The sequence below is a fragment of the Mus caroli genome, unplaced genomic scaffold (genome assembly GCF_978045245.1).
Source record: "Mus caroli unplaced genomic scaffold, Mus_caroli_1 scaffold_16, whole genome shotgun sequence".
NCBI classification, from domain to species: Eukaryota; Metazoa; Chordata; class Mammalia; order Rodentia; family Muridae; genus Mus; species Mus caroli.
In genome coordinates this window covers 12,122,501-12,140,542 of record NW_028227271.1, presented here as the reverse complement: position 1 = coordinate 12,140,542, position 18,042 = coordinate 12,122,501, and the positions used below count along the sequence as shown (strand labels likewise).

The 18,042-nt window shown below is 41.8% G+C and overlaps 1 protein-coding gene across 3 annotated transcripts in view; it reads left to right on the top strand.

Moving 5' to 3' along the window:
• Positions 1-5,301: 5,301 nt before the first annotated feature.
• The window catches only part of Cntn1 (contactin 1), a 291,216-nt gene continuing 278,475 nt past the window's right edge, over positions 5,302-18,042 (top strand). For all 3 annotated transcript variants that reach the window (XM_021183311.3, XM_029469977.2, XM_085831994.1), the window contains exon 1: positions 5,302-5,468. The gene's annotated coding sequence lies outside the window, so the exon portion shown is untranslated. The remainder of the gene's footprint in view (positions 5,469-18,042) is intronic.

Below are 18,042 nucleotides of genomic sequence, written 5' to 3'. Positions count from 1 at the left end.
TGTGCTCTGTTTTGCATTTGCTACCAATGAATACTAATAGCAGACAGTTGACTTTTTCACCCCCGAACACCCACACTTAGCTTTCCCTTTCTCAAGGCAGCTGGAATCTGCTGAATACGGATATTGGTTGCTTAAGTCTCCTCTAACAAATTGCTGTTGCAATACCACAATAAATAATAATTTCCTCATTTGAAACAACAAAATGTTCTAAAGCAGTTACCATTTATTCTCACAAGGTTCTGGAACATCGACAGTTTAAACGGCACTGCTGGGCCATGGTTAAGGAGGGAGCAGAGCTGTCTGCTCTAGCAACCTGAGATGCTGCCCTTCCTTGTTTCCTCTTCCAGCAGTGGCTGGGCACCCCCAGCAGATGGCTGGACGCTGCAGTCTTCATGGCCAGTGCCTCAAATGTCTCCTGCTGCGTCTTCACATCGCCATCTGTTCTACACAACACAATCCTCTCTGCCTCCTTCTTACAGGAATCCGTGTGATTGCATTTGGGACACTCCAGCTGGATAATCCATGATAATCTCCCCTCTCAGGAGCCTTGAATTAATCACACCTGTGTAGACCCTGTATTAGAAGGCAGCCGTCACAGGTTCTGGGGATTCAGGAGACCATTCTTTTTTTCAGACTGCTATAATCTCTTGGCTACATTTGAGCTGCCTGGAGCAAGCCAGGCTTTGATGTTGTTTATCAGTTTAAGGTATAGATAGAATATTTGTATTCTGAACTCATGGACTCTCTCTGGATGTCTATTCTGGGCTTTTGTGTTATCATACGGGGATCACCACAACACGAGAAACTATTGTTGCAGCATCGGGAAGGTTGAGAACTACTGCTCTAGAAGGAACAAAAGAACTGTGGCTTGGATGGGCTCCCCAAGTTCACAGCATTAGAAACCCAATCTCTAGTGCACAGAGTCATGAAGGACCATTAAAGGCAACAGCGAGCATGGGCAGCCCCAGGAGCTGATTGACACTGTCCCGGGACCAGGTTAGTCACTGCTGGAGTGATGTGGTGCTTAATTTTGATTATCAACACAGTACGGTTTAGAGTCGCTATGGAAACAAATCTCAAGGCCTGTCTGGGTGCCTATCTGGAATTGGTTAATTGAGATAGGAAGACCATCCTAAATATGGGTGATGGCATTCCTTGGGCTGTGCCTAGACAGAATAAGCAGAAAACAAGCAGAGTTCTCTGCCTCTGTACTATGGTACGATGTGACCAGGTACCCTCAGACCCTGCCCTGTGACTTCTCCACCATGGTGGATTGCACCCCCAGACTGCAAACCAAAATAAGCTTTGGTCCTTACGTTGCTCTTGCCAGGTATTTTATTATCACTGCAAGATGAGTAACAATGCCAGTGGACTCTGTTGAAGGTCAGTTGGTCCAGCAGTCTCCTTCCTGTTGGTTTTGTGCCTTCCATCTAGGCATGATGTAAAACAAAGCTTTCCCCAGATACAAGGTTTGGACTTTACAATATCCGTAACTGCTATTTATAAGCCACTCACTTGCAGGGACTCTGCTGCCAGCACGAGGAACAGGGACAAATGGCCTAATGTTCAGTTCTACATCTACCACAGGTGGCAGAAGTATCCATTATTTTGAAGAGCTATTCTGAAAATAGGATGTGCAGTGTCTAAAATGGGAGTTAAATTGAGAGAAAGAGAGTGTTAATTATGGCTGAGGGTAGGAGTTGCTTAATAGCCTCTCACCCCCAACTCTTGGGAAACAAAAGAGTAAAGCCGTAACTTGACACTTTATTACCCATACGCCCTTCCACATGAGATCTAGGAACTGAACGACATGTGAGGACCTATCGGCTTTGACTAAAGAGTAATAGGTCTTTTGTTGCACTATACATTGATTTCTATTATAAATATGAGATATTAGTAATAGATTGTTGTCTAACAGCATCAGCCATGTGAAAATACTCTAGTAATAAAAGCAGGTGGCTTTTCTGATAGTTCTCCTTTTGGGGACACAGGGAATCACTGCCGACACATAAGGAATTCTGACCTCATACTTAATTTCCAGAAAAATTGCAGTGGTTCTGGGTAAGACGCATGCTGACCGAAATTCCAATATTCAGTATTTGAAAACCATTTGATGGTATTGTCTCCTAGTATAACACACTCACAGAGAGTGTGCGTGTGTGGATGTGTTTGTCCCTGGGTGTGGGTTGCATGTTTCCTGCTGTGTGCATCTCCTAGTCTGAGTTTCCCAATTGCCTCTGAAAAGCTAGGTCAGTGGGCTGATGAGATCTGAGATGCTGCCGACTGGGAGATGCTGCAGGCTGTGTTTAGCAGGATTCTTCAAAGCAGTGGGCATCCTGATGTGTCAAGTGCAGCCTTGAATTTTGATTGGTGGGGGGATTGGGCGGGGTTGGGGGGGGGAAAGCACACCTTTCTCTACTCCCCTCTTCTTTTTCACACCAGGCTACATCGGGAATTATTCTCTTGGGAAGCTTCAGGGTGAGAAAATGGTGGGTGGGGCGGAGGACAGAGGAATGGAGAACACTCTGGGGGAAAGCTGGATGCTGTTGTGGTTTCCTTAACTCTCACTGAGGTTCAATAAGTGGTTGGAGGAAAGTGGAATGTTTGAAGGATGAGAGCCAGTGCGTTGTGAAAAGGAGGAAGGGCTGGGAGTGGGGTTCAGCAGAGCCGAGAGCAATGGCACAATGAAATATCCAGGGAGAAGAAGGCAGAACTCTGTGACTGCTTAGGAACTTGGGTCCATCCATGGAGAGAGCAGAACGGCCCTGTGTGAGTTTGCAAGATGTTCAGATGTGTTACCCACCTTGTGGCCAGGGTGAGGCAATTCAGTCTGTGTTCCCACAATGCCCTCCTTGCTCTAGTGAGGAAAATAGCCTGGAAAGCCAACCTGCTCATTTGGCTACTCATCAGCTTCCTTCATGCCTCAAGTCCCAGACTCACTAGCTGTGACCTCAGCCTCGTGGAGCAGATCCCAGGCTTAGATACTGATTGTGCCCTGAGTAGTTTCTAATGTAACAGGGTGCTTTCGCGCATTTTGTAAATATGGGGAAATGAATATACCAATGTAATTGTTTTGGAAAAAAAATCAATAAGAAGATGATTCATGGAGGAGAAAGGGAGGGAGCTGGACACGACCCACACCAGATAAATTTATGGAGTGGAAAACAATAATGATTGTTTGGTCTTACAAGCTGAGCTCTATTTGTGTCTAGATGTTCATTGGAGCAAGTATCTAGTCCTGTTGCACATCTATTAGGATTAAGCTCGGAATTGTAACGGCACAGATCCCAGAGTATGTGAAATTGGTTTGGCAAAAAGCAAACTGCTGTGCAGCAGGCATTGCTAGCGTTCCTGTGCAAATAGAAACACAGGTGTGCCATGGACAGATGCACAGACTTTGCTCTCTGAGGAGAGCCGTTACAAAACCCGGCGAAAGTACCTTATTTGAAAATATATAAGCCTGATGAGATAGAAATAATCTGAATGCAATTAATAACTCTTTGTGTGCATGCACACACATGTTTATGAGGTCAGGAAATACACAACCAGCATTGTGTGCTTAGAAAGAAATAACCTCCACAAAAGCCAGTTTATCCTTGCTTGCCCATAACGCATCTATAATGCTAATATTTGTTCAGTGAAGAACGAAGGGATAAGAGGAGGAAATGGTGGAGTTTTTAGTAGTCTGCTCATTGACTGTTGCAATGCTCATGAAACTGAATATTCAGTATTTTTTCCCTTTCATTCTATGCTTTCTCCTCCCAGAGGAGAGTGTATTGGAAGGCAGCACAAAGCCCAGGTAGTTTAAATTTATTGAACAATCAAGAGATACTAACATTGAAAACTCACTCCCTACTAGGCTGTTTGCTAATTTTGTCCTGCCAGGCTCCCGTTCCAAGTTCTGCATCTCATTGCTGCTGAGCTTTGTTACAGGGCAGAAAATATGGATGGCACAGGACAAGTGCACTGTAATCCAGGAATTTGGTGCAGTTCAGTAGGAAAACGGGAGTGTGTATTAAAGGACAAAGATACAAAGCTAGCAGGCATGTTATGGGGGGCAGGGAACAACTCAGGAGCTGTTGACACTTTGTAGCAATTGCAAGAAGATCTCTGGCAAACAGATCGAATCAATTGTTACTTGTATATTACACCCCCTCCTTTCCTCTTCTGTAAAGACTGAGTCTTACAGTGCTGTCAAGAGAATACAGCAAGATGGACCTGATGGTATTAAAAATCTGAGCACTGACCATCTGCACTTAGCTTTGGGTAGCATCAGCCTTCTCTTGGTCCAGGGGGCTGGTCTTTTACCAACCCATCCATGTACATTCATTCTTTCAGCATGCGTTAAGATGGCTAAGTTACCTAGGTAGAAGACAAATGGGGCTATTTGGAAGAAGTGGGTGTCTTCTTTCCTCATTAGGTCCTGAGAGAACACACTACTCCAATTTTATTTACGGGTTCTCCTTGGTCTTTCGCTAAGGAGTCCCTCAGGTATAGCTTTCTGGTTCCACCTGGATAGATAGCAGAGGTGACACTTGAGCACAAAGGCATTTTGCTGTCTTAAAAAACAGGCTTAGGATCACCCAGCTGTATGGTTTCATATCCCCCACCCCCACCCCCAGAACTTGAGCATGTGAGAGACTGGTTATCGGTCAGTATTGTGCCATTACTTTAAATAAACACTTGTCACCCACGGAATTGCCCATGGCAAATGTCTCAGCTTGCTTTACTCTGAACGTTTATTTTTATAGCATTTCCTCCCATTTTAAATACAGGACCCTATATAAGCAAATTTTGGTTAAATGGTATATAGAGTTTGTGCAATTTTTGCTGTAAGGAAATCTTTCATGACCTATGTGGTCAATGGTAGGCAACTGCAAAGGAACAAAATCTCCATTTCCGATTTTACTGCGATTTCTCGCCTCTTAATTGTGCATCCCGTTTTCTGTTTCTTCACTGAAGTCCATGTTCATACGGAGCATTTATTTGCCTCTGCTGGTGCCCCTGGTTGAATCTCCAGGAGCAGAGAATCTGTTTTAGAAAGTTCCAGAGATCTGGCTTTGTCAGACCCTCCCTCCCTCTTGGAACCTGTAATGGTAGTTCCTAAGGGTGGTTTCCCTCCTCAGAGGCCCTCTGACCCAGAAGGAGAAGGGTTTCAAACCGCGGACTCCAAGGACTCTTCGCTGGTGGGCTCAGAAGCTAAGAGTCAGTCCACAGAAACCCTAGAGTTGAGAATGACATCTCCTTTGTCCAATCAAAGGTGCGAGTTTCCCTCCGGTCCCCGCCTCCCTCTCCCCGCGGCCCCAATAACTGCACTCTGAGGCCCCGGCTACTGCTGTCAAGTAGCTAGGGTGGGCTCCGCCTAGGCGAGGAGTGGCGCTGGTGGGAGATGCGCTCCCAGCTGTTTGCGGCGGGAGCGGGAAAGCTGTAGGGCCAGGCAGCGAGGAGGCGACAGGAGTGGGGAACAGGTAGGAGGCAGGCTCGCCCTTCTGCAGAGCGCAGGGAAGGCGTGCTTCCCAGAGGCCACCCAGCCCCTGCCCCGCCCTGGTTACCCCGGCTCCCGGGGTCGCTGTAGCTGTCACCGCGACACCTATGACACCAATCAGAAGATGGGATGGAGGGGGTGGTGATGGTCTGGATGCCGGAGCCGGGGTGATACACCGGGAAGGGTTGCTGGAAGGGGCCCCAAGGGGCACTGCGTCTGGGCAACTTTCCTAGCAGACGCCGCAGCTTGCCTGCAGGGTCAGGCCTGGGGTTTGCCCTGTCGTTGAGGTTGGGGGCTGGGGTCGCAGACGTGCCAGCTGCAGGAGCCGCAGGTCCTGTGAGCTCTTCAACTGCTCCGCATGTGGGGCGCCGCCTGCTCCCCTCCCCCGCACCTGCGGGGTACTCTCCAGCACAGCGCTGGTTGCCGGTGCTGGCCATGAGGAAGGCAGGGGGTTGTCCTTCCCCTGTCTAAAAACCAGCTCCCTTAGGGCTTGGTGACTGGGGAGAATCTCCGCATTTTCTGATGTATCCAATCTGAGGGAAAGCCAACGTACCTCCTCCACAAGGTTCTGCGGATTGGGCAGGGCAGAAAGGCAATTTCCCACTGGCCTCGCTGTTTCCTACAGGGAACTACCACTTCATCTAGTCAAGTGACTGTGTCAGGATGAGCTCCAAAGCATCCTCCCTGGGTGACCGCATTTGGGCACTGGGTGTTGGCCCAGTGCCGATTCCTGCTGGAATCAGATTGCTGGTAGCAGTAGGGAGAAGAATTGCAGGGAAATCAGATATCATGCTGGGAAAAATCCTGGGGGAAAAATAGGAATGGTGGGAAAGAAGCAAGAAGTGAGAGGTGTAGCCATTTCTGACTGTCCTTTTTTTCCCCCATGCCAAATCCAGCATGGGCATCAGTATGTGTGCCTGTGTGTGCACATCTCCAAGGTGGAGGAGCTATATATAGCTCCTGCGCAGCCAGCCGGTTTCTTTGCTGCTGAGCAGGCTGCCTTGGTCTTCTCAAGCAATCTGCAAGCACAGGGTGGGAGGGGTAAAATAGAATCAAATTCTTCATTAGGGGGAAAACCGGGGAAGAGAGAAACTCAGAGTAACAACCCCCCTCCCTACCTTCACACTCGGAATAACGTTTCTGTAGCTCACAGAAAGGGATGTATTCAAAAATTATTATTATTTTGAATGAATTTCTGGGTTTTATCCCGCGTTTTTCAGATTCATGGTGCATATCGACCATTGCAGCTTGAAGTATATAACAGGCATCACATTAGTATATATCGTATCTACAATAGTTTATTAACTCACTGGTGCACAATATTGTGCACATGCTTGTATATTTTGGCTATTTGGAAATAAATGTATTTGTGTGGTAACTTGTAGCTAGCTACTCTCTGGGGTCTGGAAAGGACCCACCCACTTTTCAGGATGCAGGACTGTGGAACTGGTATGACCATCTGAGATAGTTTTGATATAGTTCCTTGGACATATCTTTCTTGTGGCTTATATAAATTTGTGCCGACGTGATATTTCAGATGTATTTGTATTGCATGGACTTCCTTTTATAAATGTTTGTACATCTATTTTTTTTTCGTAAATTCAAAAAATTGAGGAGGAACAAATGGTGGGCTTAAAATCTGTCACAAATCTCAACTCTATATTACTAAAGCCTACTGTGCATTCCTCTTCAAATATCAGACTCTGCAGTTTTCCATAATTATCAGTCCCTGTAATAAATTTAAATAGTGTTGATATCAGCAATAATATGTGTTGGGGTAACTTTTTTCTCTATATGCTTCAGAATTAATTTCTGAACTCCTAGATATTCTAATATATCAGAGGGGGCTGGTGTTGAATTTGCCACCCCAACTGCCTGATTATCTGATTTGGGGAGTGTTTCATTCTTAGTTTTATTCTCATGGTATTCCAGGAAAGAATAACAGAGTTGACATCTAGGTTTGTCAGGAAGCTTTTCTTAAATATCTGAGCACGTTTGCGCTGTGGGGGTGGGAACACAGTAGGCTGTGAATAAGCAGAGCTACTAGTGATTATTATACAGGATCCACATTTATCAACTACATGCCGTTTTTAAAGCTACAGCCTGGATCTCCTTGGATGATAATACAAGTGGAAACCTTATCTATCACACTTAGTCTTATGCTGGTTAACCTTATGTAGTACCTGTTTTATTATCTAGCTAGACACAGAAATGCATTTCTGAAAAAAGGTTTTACTAATTAACTTTTTTTTTTTTGAGAAAACTAGAATCACCTAGAAAGAGGGAACCCCAGTTGAAAAATCACCACTCTCACTGTCTTAGTCAGGGTTTCTATTCCTGCAGAAAATATCATGACCAGGAAGCAAGTTGGGGAGGAAAGGTTTTATTCAGCTTATACTTCCATACTGCTGTTCATCACCAAAGGAAGCCAAGACTGGAACTCAAGCAGGTCAGGAAGCAGGAGCTGAGGCAGAGGCCATGGAGGGATATTACTTACTGGTTTGCTTCCCCTGGCTTGCTCAGCTTGCTTTCTTATAGAACCCAGGTATAGCACCACCCACGATGGTCCCTCCCACCCTAGATCACTAATTGAGAAGATGCCTTACAGCTGAATCTCATGGAGGCATTTCCTCAAGGGAGGCTCTTTTCTCTTTGATAACTCCAGTTTGTGTCAAGTTGACACACAAAACCAGCCAGTGCACTCACCCTGTCCTGTTCACTCTGTATTTTCTTACTTTCTAATTGATGCAGGAGTGCTCAGCCCACTGTGGGCAGCACCATCCCCACTCAGTGGGGCCTAGGCTATAAAAGGAAAGTAGCTGAGCTAGCCAGAGAAAGGAATTTAGCAGTCTTTGTGTTGTTCAGTGTATTATCACAGCAAACCCCACCCCCAAACAAACAAACAAAACCCAGCAAACACAACAACAACAACAACAACAACAACAACAACAACAAAAAACAACCAACCAGCCAAACAAACCGGGACATCATGATCTATATTGTTTTACAATGACCACACTGAACGTTCTAGGCTCAAAGACAAATGCTGAAAACCCATCATCATAGCAAATTATTCACATCAGTGTTGCAAAGGGATTTGAGGCTTATCTATTTGTCAATAGAGAGCAGAATTGAGGGCTACTTTTGGAAACTCTGTCTCCATTATTCTGCCCGTGATGACTCATGGCTAATGTGTGGGGTGTTTCTGTATTCTTACCCCGGAATGACTCAGTTGTCTAACACAGGTGATGGCTGGATTCTGTTTTTACCATATATTCTTCCTTGTGCACCATGCACCCAACCAGAGAGTTTGGTAGAAGATAGACTAGATTTCTACAAGTAAGAGCATTCTATCTTACCCCACCCCAACCCAAAATCAACAAATAGAAAGTCATCACTGGTCCGTGGGACACTCTCCAAGTTCACCATCTCCTCCTTCCTCAGCTCTCTCTCATCTCTGGTCCTCACCATAATAGTCAAAGTGAATTCTCTGCATTTTCCATGATATATGCATTACCCTGCCCCCATGCCCATTAACATCGTCTACCCTCTGCTGTAAACAACCCATCTACTTTGTATGTACTTGCCTAATCTCTTGATGTCTTCAGTCAAGTGCTACCATTTCTACACACAAACTGTCTATGCTCAGCAGCATCATATCCTAGAATCTATGCTCTCTAAGTCAATGGGAAGCCCCATGCTTGACCAGTGCCGTGTCTGTTTTCTGCTTATTACCAGTCTGTTCTTCCCCTCTGACAGATATTTTCCATGTTTTTTCTCATCTTCTCCTAAATTTCAGCTGTAGACACCACAATCATCTGTTGTCGTTTTCTTACTTTTCTAAAGCCTCCTCCTTCCTTGCTCTCCGTCCTATTTTGGCTCTCTTCCCCAAGATCTCAAATGACACAGTTCCTTCTGCGGTTCCATTTCTATTAAGTTCCTAATAGTCGTGAATACTGTCCTGGTTAAGACATAGGCTGTGGTGGGCTTCATTATGCAGATATATGAATATATATATTCATTCACCATTGGGGTCTACAATAACACTGTAGAGGTTTTGCTGGATTATCCTGAGACAATGCATGTAAGGCACTCAGGACAGGACTTGGGCTACAGCAATTATTTATTAATTAATAACTGTTATTGCATCATTTGTAACTATGTGTATGGAGCATCATTGCCTATCTCCATTGATAGGCATCAGCCCTAAGATGGCCATTAGTAATAGATGCTGTAACTTTCCATACAATTTTGTTTGTGATTAATACTTTGTAAGTTTTCCTTTCATCTAGAACTATCCACCATCTATTCAGTAGTTTATCTGTACTCACTCTAAATTCTAATGTGTATTCTCTGTTATCCACCCTATCAAATTCTTCTGTTGTTATAAATCTAGTTTGGTGCAGTGGGCATTAAGCCATGTCTGCCAGCATAGGAGCTTTATCCCAAGATGGCCACTTAAAAGTGAAGTACCTTCGATTCTTGCTATTGTTTCTCCCTTTGAAACATTTTGTTGGCAGTAAGACATATTTGGGTCCAACGTCTAAGAAGGACTGAGCTGTGTACCATTGGCCATGTAGTAGAAGGATGGTGGATTGCTCACTATGGCCGGACGAAAGCCTGTTGTGTAAAATTATATTCAAAAGTGTGTAAACAGGTAGTTATATTCTCATACTTATGATAAAATTGGAATAAATCTAATTAAAAGAAAATACAGAATAACTAAGGAAAAATTAGAAATAAAGAAAAATATACCCTATAAGGAGATGTTTTTCAATTATAAAAGTTTTCTTTCCTTTCCTTTTTTCTTTCCCTTCCTTTCTTTCTTCCTTCCTTCCTTCCTTCTTTCCTCCCTCCCTCCCTCCCTCTCTTCCTTCCTTCCTTCCTTCCTTCCTTCCTTCCTTCCTTCCTTCCTTCCTTCCTCTCTCTCTCTCTCTCTCTCTCTCTCTCTCTCTCTCTCTTTCTCTCTTTCTTTCTTTCTCTCTTCTCCTTTTGTCTTTCATTGACAGGTCATTTGGTTAGACTGGAATTCAGCTGTAGCTCACGTGCTTACTATGTAGAGGAGGTTGGTCTTGAACTCACAGAGATCTGTCTGCCTGCGTCTCCAGTGCTAGGATGGAAGGCAGATGACACCATGCTATTTTTCTTATTACTGTTGATGTACATAGACATTTTCAGTCTGTACCCTTGACTGTTAAGTATAGGGACAGTGACAATCGGCTTTTGTGATCCACTTTACCTTTGCATCAGACACTAAGTATTTATCCTTTTCATTGGTCATTCTTAGTAAGGAAGTATATATGGTTTCCAAATGTACAGTTGTCATTACAGTGTTTCTAGATTTCCTTAGTTAAGGAACTGAACATAAATATACATGCTTTGCAGTTATGATTATTTCTTTATCATTATGGATTAAAAGTTATTAGTGAAAATGTATTTGTAACCTCTTAGTGGATACTGACAAACAGCTTCTCAACAGTCCATACACAGATTTATATTCCACAAAGGCTACACCAATTTGGCAATGCACTGTAATCATAGACACTTGGTATTATGTTTTTTTAAAGGTGATAATTTGAGGATAAAAGTTATGTATAGAGTTCTTTTGAATTGTTTTCCTGTGCTTTGGGGTGAGTTTATACAATACCATGCTCATTTGTTTCTCGGTTTGCGAAGCTAGATTGACTGAGGGCACTCATATGTTCCTCATAGAATAGGACATTTGCAAAAGTTTTTGATTCACAGATTTTGGCTTTTGGATTTATGGGGACAGGGGAAGGGGGTGAACACAAGCTGTGGAGTTTGAAACACATCTCGCTTTGTTCCCAGGTTGACTTTGAACTCACTATTAGTCTTAGGTTGTCCTTGAACTTGTGGAGATCCTGTTATGTTAGGATCTTGAGCTGAGATTGCAGATATGACCTGCAGTGCCTGGCTGTGCCTTTCTAAAAACATGTTCTGTCATATAGGTATTTATAAGCTTACTGTCCATTTTCAATTCATTCCCATTGTTATTTTGTATCACATCAAAGCTCAGAGAACTACTTTCTGCCTTCTAATAGAACTTGAATAGGAAAGGTCAGAAATGAACAACACTGGTGTCTTTCATCCACTAAAGCAAGATTGAACCTGTGTGCATCTTATGTCTACCCACATGTGAAGTGGTTCCTGGGGACACATATAATATAATACCAGTCTATTACATTTCCATTATTCTTTCTGTGGTTCTTCCAGTAAGTAGATGACTCCTTAATTCTTTCCGAGCCTCCATTGTCCATTCCAAAAATATCACAAGGCAAAACATACTAGAGGAGATCTTAATGACCAGGTTACTCAGTCAGAGCAGGGCACATTGTTTGCACAATTGTCTGAATGACTCAAGCACTAAATCTGTTCCTGCTAGGATTATCCAGATGGTCCCTAATTCGGTGGATAATTGCTCAGCCCTGTGCTTGATGATGTAGACCTGACTGCGTGTGACACACCTTTTCGGTACTGTTTTGTTGCTTATTTTCTAAATGCTCCTGATTGGTCACTTTAGGCTTCTTATGTCAGTTTATCTAGTCCTTTAACCTGTTCTCTTAGATATATCAAGGACTATACAGAGTTTGGTAGCTAACCCTATTCAGGTAACCACTGTATAACTGGCACATGTTAATCTTTTGAACACTTTGTTTAACGTGTGGTGGTTTGAATGAAAACGAGTATATTCCATTGGCTCATTAGGAGGTGTGCCCCTGGTGAAGGAGGTGTGGCCTTGCTGGAGGAAGTGTGTTTCTGGGAAAGGGGTTTGAGGTTTCACTCAAGCCAGGCCCAGTGTGGTACTCTCTTCCTGCTGTCTGATGATTCGGATGTAGAATTATCCTCTACCTCTCCAGCACCATGTCTGCCTGAATGCCACCTTGATAATGGGCTAAACCTCTGAACTGTAAGCCATCCCCCAATTGAATGGTTTCCTTTATAAGAGTTTCTGTGGCCATAGTGTCTCTTCACTTCAATAGAAATTCTAACCAAGACAGCGTTTTAAATAGAAATGTTCAGTGTTCAGAGACACTCCCTCTGGTCTTCTTTTCATAGTCTCCTTTACACCAAGCTCATTTTCCAGCTCACGTCCACAGCTGTCTTTCCAAAGAAAATTTCATAATGATGTTCCCCAGGCTAAAGGTATTTGAATGGGGTCTGCCTTTTTTATTTCCCAAGGTCCTTTCTTTTATTTCACCTGAAGTCATTTATCAGTAGTTCTTACTACATTTTTAAACTTCATCTCTCAATCTTCAGATCTCTTCCATCTCTAATCGCTGACCATGCTCAGGTTACTGACCAGCCTCATTTCCTGCTATTGACGCTTTCTTCCTCCTCCATCCCATAATTTGTTGGTAGTCTCCGACACTGGTCACTTGTCTCTTTGTCTATCTTTTAGGTGACCTGCCTAACTCCTCATGCCTCCAGTTAGGTTCTACCTTTTTCACACTTGCTCGTTAGAGTTCCAGCCTTGTGTTTGTAGCCACTATGTATGGGATCTCAAGCAATCTGTCTGTAAGGACAAGATCCTAGCACTGTATTGCATTCAATTGTTTTCTCACAAAAGCTACTGTGTGTGTCCTGAAGAATAGAGACCATTACTAATCTACCCTGTGCCCTGGGAGGCCCTCACATATGTTTTGTATTTTGTATTTCTGAAGACACAAAGAAAAGAAGGACAAATCTAAATTAGTTTCTATGATTTCATCAAAGTACACACCTTTTCTTTGAAAAAAGCAACAGATGAAAACCACAAGCCATGGTGCTTTTCATATTTCAAATTTAATATCCTGGTTTTGTGGATACAAGATAGATAAAATACGTAACATAGATGAAAGGTTTTAATGAAGGTTTTTTTTTTTTTTGTAATGAAAATCCTTGCCTAGGATGTGGTAGTTCTAGAATGCTAGATCCCTAAGTTAGCTTCTTTTAAACAATCCTGTATTTCAAAAGAAAGGAGACATTTGTGGATGCGTGGATACTGTAGATACATAAATTCAACTAGCTAGAATGAAATGATGTCAAAAATAATCATATTTTCTCTGCTTAATTAAATTTTCATAGTCATATCTGATATTTTACATTGCTCTCCTAAGCATACGGTCTGTGTTATGACAGTCATAAGCCTCACAAGGCTTTTGACAGTTACATTAAAAAGCTTCAACATTACATTACATGAAGAACTGCAGGTAACTAAGGAATGCCGAGAGTGAGAGTGAGCCCTGAAACCGTGTGTGTGTGTGTGTGTGTGTGTGTGTGTGTGTGCAACATTATACAGGTTAGCAGGTTATATTTAGGAATATACATTTATATACTATGAATGTATCCATAATCAATGAAAAAAGAGGCCACAAATTTGAAAGAAAGTAAAGACGGGTATGAGGAGGGTTTGGAAGGAGGAAAGCGAGAAATTATGTAATGATATAATCTCAAAAATGAAATGTAAAGTGTGATTATCCGTGTTTATAGATGAAGTCAGAGGAAGAAGTAAGCTTCCTAAATTCAAATGCTAGTGCAGAAGTTACACATTAAAGGGTTAATATCACTCAGTGTACATATGGCTTACCTCAGAGAGGCTCCCAACGCCTGTCAGGTTAAGGACACTTCAAAGTTCTGAGCAGTGCAGTATCCATTTCATGAATAAATTTTATCTACTTTCTGTAGTTTGAAAAGTGCAACATTCTGTTTCTTATCTTTTAAATTTGATTCACTGAAATAAAATGTGGGGGATATTTCTAGGTAGAGACACTCAACGCTCAACCTTTTAGTTTGCCTTATGATGAAATTCTATACAATCTTGAAGATTTGTAGAAATCATGTCAAAAAATCCAATTTTGGGGGGAAGTGGGAACAAAAATAATGAAAAAGAAATTCACCTTTCAAATGATGACACTTAGAGCAGTAGTCTACCCTGTCTGAAAAGTAAGTGTTTTGGGATTTAAGAATTATTTTCTATACACTTTGTAAATGTATCATCCCTATGATCTCCATTCAGTGATGAACAATAACCATGTATTAGACATCATAGTGAGAATTATGATTTTAAATGTGTTACATGGGGTATCTCAGCACCTTACATATCCAGTGCAGTGGGCTTTGGACATGGGTCACACTACTGTGTAAGTCAGGAAATGAGAGGTGTTAAAGAGCAAATACCAATATGATAATCTACATCCAGATTCTGCAGCTTTGTTGTGTATGTTTGATGCTCGGGACCAACCATGTGTGTCTTAGTGCACACATGGTCATGCCACAGCATGCATGTGGAAGTTGAGGACAACCTCAAGCGTCTTCACCTTTTTCCCTGTTTGAAACAAGGTCTCTTTATTGCTTAGTGCTCACCAGTATGTACAGTGCTCCGATTTTAATCCTTCCATTTATTCTGTGCCCAATCCTTTCAAGAATAGCTTTAGTATTCTGTGAGTTGTGGTTCCCACAATCTATGTCTATGCTCACAAATACATTGTGCTAACTCAAGGAGTTAAATCATTCTAAATTTGCAAATGTTTTATTCATAGATAGCTAATAAACAAAAAGGTCTTCCACTATGGTGATTTAAATGATGATGTTTCCCCAAACATGAATTAGATCTTTACAATGTACCATTTAATATTTATTATTATAATTTTGACTCAAACATCAGAAGTTTATGGCTTTCTGACCTAATTTTCCTTCCTACTACCACAAAACATTAGCAGTAATTCTATCCTAAGACTTGTAATCTGACCACATTTAATTGTCATGGTAACTGAAAATGCAGATCTGTATCTGCAGCTGTCAGGGTGCCTGCTAAGATCTTATAAACAGTGTACTATTTCAGTCTGAACATTGAGTTGTTTAATATAACAGACTTTTATATCAGAATATGCCAGTGTACAATATTTTTATATATCAGATGCAATACATTTTAATCAAAAATATTTTTAAATGACTAATGGGTAGATTCAATTTTGACCTTCACATGTCATTCTTGGGTTATAACTCTGATTACTAGAAAACTACCTGGTTCCAGAGTGAATTGAGATATTTGCGCTTATGTGTAGTTTGACTGGTGATGAACATGATACCTGCTTCTAGTTAAACACGTTTAATTTTCTTTTATTGAAAACAGATTTTTTCTTCATAAATATACCCTGATTCTGGTTTCCTTTCCCTCTACTTCTCCTGGTTCATGCCCACCACCCTTCCCACCTAGACAACTCCTGTTATGTCTCATGTTAGAAAGCAAACACACATATGTGTTATAATTATTTATACTACAATTATATATAATAAAATAAAATTTCAAGATAAAACTTTTAGAAAGACCAGATACAACATTATGAGACAATGAAGCTCTGAAGATGTCTTTGAGTTCTTTTCCATTGGCCTCCTACTGTTGGGCAGGCACCCTACCCTGAAGATTCGTTTCCCCAGTGAGACTTGCTTGAAGGAAACTAAAGTTTCATTTGCATGTGACTATCAGTTGGAGATAGCTTCTGGGTTAGAGATGGAGGTTTGGTGTGTCCACTTCTCCTTTCAGCTTTAGGACTCCATGTGATGCAAAACCTTTGCTGACCCTGTGCATGCTGCATGCTACCTCAGTCTCTGTGATAATGTGTATGTGCGTTGGTCATATATGTGTCGTATATGTTTCAGTCTTGCAGTGTTTAGAAGTTAGGTGTTCTATCCCATCTGACTCTTATAATCTTTTGCCCACTCTTCCATAGAGTTCCCTAAGCTCTGAGGGGTGGGTCGAGTGTTTTATGGAGACATAAATCCTTTTAAGGACTGAGTGTTCCGAAGTCTCTCACTCTCCACATATTTTCTTGTGGATCTCTGTATTTGTTCCCATCTGGTGCAGGACAAGGTTCTCTGAAAATGGCTGAGCAAGGCACTGATCTATGAGTACAAAGGAATACGCCATCAGGGGTCATTTAATTTTATTGCTACATTCCTTTTGTAGGTCAGTAATATTTGGTTTGCTCCCAGGTCCCTGGACTATCTAATCTCAGGTTCTTGGTCACCCAAGTGTGACTAAGGTTTCCATCTCATGAAGTATGCCTTAAATCAAAACATATTTGTTGGTTGCTCCCTCAACCTTTGTGCCACCATGATGGTTACATATCTTGAAGGCAGGATACCATTGTAAATCAAAGGTTTATATGTGGGTTGATATTCAAATTTCTCTGATAGCATGTAGAGTATCTTCCTGTACCAAAGATGCTAAAATGTAGGGGTGTAGAAGGTTCCAGCTCAAATTCTCCGTGTTCAATGAGTCATGTAGGTGTTGTCTTTAGAAATGGGGCCTGGTAATCAGACTGTGGAAAGTAATCTATAACCTTTGCAAGAGCCTGGGTTGTTTGGGGGGTTCCCATGGGGCCACTTTGGCCAGCAATTATGGATTATATATAGTCCATTCCCTAAACTGAAGCTTCAATTGTTAAGGAAAGTTGTCCAGTTGGAACTCTATCTCCCCATATGTTTGGTAACTTTATTGTCTAGGTGACATGTGTTGGTTAGAATGTAGTGTTGAAGTCACCCACTATTCACTGTGTGAGGCTCAATATGTGATTTAAGCTGTAGTAGTGTTTCTTTTGTGAACTTCAGTGCTCTTGTGTCTGGTGAATAAATGTTAAGAATCTCTGTGTCTTCTTGGTGGATCTTACCTTTGATGAGTATGCAGTGTTGTTCCCCATCTCTTCCTAGTTTTTTTTTTTTTTTCCTTGAAGTCTTTTGTCAGAGGTGAAAGTTGCTACACAAGCTTGATTATTAGTTCCATTTGTTTGGAATATATTTTTCCATCCATTTGCCCTGAGGTAATATCTATTCTTGATGCTAGGGTGCTTCTCTTGGATACAGCAGTAGGATAGGATGAGTCCTGGTTTTGCATCCATTCTGTTTGTGTCTTTTTATTGGAGAAATGAGACAGTTGACGCTGAGAGTAATCAATGAGCAATGTTTGTTGACTCCTGTTAGTTAATTCTTGTGGTATGATTTTTATTTTTACCTCTCCTGATTTGTTGGTCTGAGATTGCTTCTTCCTTGTTCTTTTCTTGGGTAAAGTTAATCTCTTCAGTTAGAAGTTTTTCTTCCTAGTGCCTTCTGTAGTGTAGGATTTATAGATAGATGCTGCCTAAAATTATTAAATTCTTTTTGTCTCCATCCATTGTGATTGGATGATTTGTTGGGTATAGTGATTTGTGCTGGGCACTGTGGTATCTTAGAGTTTGTAGAACATCTTTCCAGGCCATCAGGGTTTTAAATCTCCATTGAGAATTCAGGTGCTCCTCTAATGCATCAGCCTTTAGATGTTACTTGATGTTTTCCCCTTGAGCTTTTAATATTATTTCTTTGTTCTGTGCACATAGTAACTTAGTATTTTTATTATTATGTGTTGAGGGGAATTTTTTCCTTTGGTCTAACCTATTTAATGTTCTGTTCTGTTTTCGTTTGTTTATCTTGTTTTGTACTGTTTAGTTTGTACCTTATAGGCATATCCTTCTCAAGGTTATGGAAATTTTCTTCTAGGATTTTTTTGAAAATATTTTCTGTGC